Below are 3378 nucleotides of genomic sequence, written 5' to 3'. Positions count from 1 at the left end.
GGCAAAGCGTTGTTTTAATCTCAGTCTAAATATGTTACAGACACCGCAAGGCATCGTCTGGGTAAAGAATGCTAATGATCTTTAATTGTGTCAATTGCTGATAAGAGAACAATACATGTTTTTGAGAGACTGACTAATCATTTATATATGCAGTTTGTAGGAGAGCATAGTGGTTTGGATAAATCTCTTCTATATTCTATAATTCTTAGGCAAATCAAAATAACACGATTATTTAAAAGTTATATTAATATCAACAGTTTTGGCCCAGAAATGTCTCTTGGGGCCACAATTTTGGCATTCTACTGGCAATCCTGTTGTTGTTTTGCTATAGTCTCACGTAGCCAGACCCTATCGCCGCGTCAATACTTTCAGGTATATGATGCAGCAGTAATAGTTAATAGGTAAGGAACTTTTCCTCATGAGATTTCAGAAATTCTCACATGTTTCAATTCATTTCAAGACATGTTGGAGCCGGGATCATTTGTAGATGATGTGAGCTTGTTGTTTTCATTCTGCATATATGTTGGGCTATCAAGTGTAAGTGGTAAGCTCTCGAGAACTCATGGTTTGGTATCAGTGCGAGTTGTATCTAGCTTTCGATTTGCTGACTTGCATTCTTAACAGTTCTAGTCACATACATTTTGGGCAAAAATTTGACTAGTTACACCAGACATACAGCTGAATCAGTGTCAGAATGTCAGTGCTAGATAGATGAGATCTTGCCTTGGCTGCCTGCTCCGTTGTAGATTGCGGTACAGTTGTACACTTGAAAATAACAAAAAATGGGAAGCAGATGTTGTAAGAGTTCTAATTTTTCAGCGCCAGGGTGGTGCCAAGATTGGAGTAATACTCTGGCATGCCCATTTACTGATTATCATGCTCAGTAGATACAATAACTTGTCAATCTGTCAAATCAAAATCAAAGAACAATTGACTCCTATACTCCGGGTCAATCAAATCTAGAAGTAGGTCTTGTGCAGAGACACAGACTGCAGCTGTCATGGTCCGTGAGACTGAGTCTGCTGGTACGCACATGCAGAACCAGCAGAACTTAATTCTCAGCCTTTGGATTCCAAACTTGGCCACTCCTGATATGAGCTGGCAAAAACAACTCGCATGACTCACTAAAGCCTGCTCCACATTATACAAAGTGCCCTCCTTGCTAACCCTTCATCACCCACCCAATTCTGCAACACTGTCCAAAATCTATGAGCGAACAGAAGAGGCTTACCTCCAAAAGGTTTCGTCAGAGACTTCTCATCAGCCAATCTCTTCTCTTACTCGGCAACTGCCTCGAAACAAACCTCACAACCGAAACAACAAACTGTCCCGAATGCCATGATCATCTTGCGCATGTGCAATGCTGTGTTATGTATGTTACATAATGTATACACGTACACATACAGTGTTCTATGTGTACAGTACGTACACGATCTGTGCCAGAATATGATGTGTGCGTTGGGGAAGTTGTACAGTACCCGGTGTAACGTGACTTGTAAAGGTTCCTGAAGGAGGCAACTTCCGGGAAGTCTGTTCTGCCTCTGTGCAAAGGTGGAGATGGATTGATAATTGAAGAGACGGGAAACGTATTCATAAAAAAGAAGGAAATGAAAAATGGTATTTCCAAGTTTACTTTTAATTAATGTGACAATATGTTGATATCTATACAGACTTAATTAATGAAAATATGGCCTCGGTGCCTGAAGTTCACATTGATGGTTTTATTGCTGCTGTACCTTACACTGTCGTGGTTGGCATGTCACCTGTAAATGCTAGAACTCTAGACTGTTTGGGTAGATAGATGAGATCTTGCCTTGGCTGCCTGCTCTCTTGTAGATTGCAGTACAGTTGTACACTTGAAAATAACAAAGAACGGGAAGGAGATGTTGTCAGAGTTGTAATTTTGATTATGTATTGTGTTCACTAACTATTAAAGGACTGCATCAGGCAAGTCACTCAATTGGATTGATTTTTTTACAAAAATATTTTGTGGCTGAACAAGTGTTAATTTTCCTAGTTCTGGTACAAGTATTATATCTACTCTAGTATATATAAAACTAAAGTGTATGTATATATTTTATTCAAGACCGCAGTTTAAGTCCAATTGCTACCAAAATGCACACCTGGCATGTAACAAGGAAAGTTTCACAAACAAATTGGAGGGAGTATCTCTCTTTGCAACTTTTTGGGCATGGTTGGGTGGAACATTCCAGATGTCAAATCCCAGATATATTTAACCGCACGTGCACGGTAGACAATTCACGTGCAAGCATTTTGTGAACATCTGTGTGAGCGACAGTGTTTCCTGCTTTACTGCGTTTTCCACCTGATTATCAGCGTCTGTTGCAGTATGACTTCAAAACTGCTAGATTTGTTCTGCAAAAGGAAGGAAGGTAGGTATCAACAGGCACAAGCTAGAATTGCATTTGTTCATGACTAGCATATTGTACACTTGCCTAGAGAAGCATTCTGTACAGACAAGACTGTGCTGCATTTGACTTCCCAAATGTCAGTGCAGAAAAAGGGACGGTTGTCAAGGTTCCTGTAACGGCACGGTTCAGTGATCCACACACAAGTGCAATGATGCCTAGCGAGTTAGCTTGTAGATACATATATCTAGCCAACTTCGGGAACTACCGAGACGTCACCAGACAAATCAAGACAACAAGTACGCTGCAGGCTTTCTTCTGCAATTTACGATATCGATGGAATCTCAGTGATAAATGGATATTTAAAACATTGTAGAGAAGTCTGTATTTGAAGGTAGGAGCTCTCTTCTACACACTGCACCAAGCAGACAAACTAGAAGTCACAGACTTAGCCTTACTTTGAAACAGACCAATCAAAGTAGCATTTTTCAAGCACAAGCTAATTTCGTCCCCAGCTAACCAAGGTACAGCTACTACTCATTTGCAGTGTTTTTGCTAGAAATTTTCGATTATTAGCCACTTGGCTAAAGGTGCTTGTTCATTTGTAGCCAATTGCTCTATTTCAGAGCCAAGAAAAATCACCCAAACATCAAACAGATAGCAATCTCAACGACAACAACTATTGATTCAAGTTTATCCTGGTAGGAGAGACAGGCAACATTTACTAATGGTTGATCGAAACAAATGCAGTACTAATCCGACACATGTCTACTCAGTGGGATGTGACTTTGGAAGGACAAAGTGTACAAATCAGACTTCAAGCGTTCATTGCCATCCTTCCTAGTTTTACACCAATATTTAAAAGCTCTGTCAAAATCAAAATCTTGAAGTATTTTAATTATATTCAGCATCATCAAAGTTCAGCATCATTGATTCAATGATAAGTTGTCGTCATCATCTTCCTCGTGGTTTCCATATCATTGATCAGCTTTCGTTTTGCTGCGACAGT

General features: G+C 39.8%; 2 long non-coding RNA genes across 2 annotated transcripts in view; one reads left to right on the top strand and one right to left on the bottom strand.

Moving 5' to 3' along the window:
• LOC134190477 (uncharacterized) overlaps positions 1 to 401 on the top strand; it is a 4141-nt gene extending 3740 nt beyond the window's left edge. Inside the window, exon 3 of the long non-coding RNA XR_009971639.1 lies at positions 332 to 401. This is a non-coding gene — a long non-coding RNA (uncharacterized LOC134190477). The remainder of the gene's footprint in view (positions 1 to 331) is intronic.
• Positions 1 to 1368, bottom strand: part of LOC134191447 (uncharacterized) — a 9818-nt gene extending 8450 nt beyond the window's left edge. The window contains exon 1 of the long non-coding RNA XR_009971791.1: positions 1232 to 1368. This is a non-coding gene — a long non-coding RNA (uncharacterized LOC134191447). The remainder of the gene's footprint in view (positions 1 to 1231) is intronic.
• Between the last annotated feature and the right edge of the window lie 2010 nt (positions 1369 to 3378).

This window comes from Corticium candelabrum, chromosome 15 (assembly GCF_963422355.1).
Source record: "Corticium candelabrum chromosome 15, ooCorCand1.1, whole genome shotgun sequence".
NCBI lineage: Eukaryota > Metazoa > Porifera > Homoscleromorpha > Homosclerophorida > Plakinidae > Corticium > Corticium candelabrum.
The sequence above is the reverse complement of the archived record's forward strand: the minus strand, read 5'-3'. Positions and strand labels throughout refer to the sequence as shown.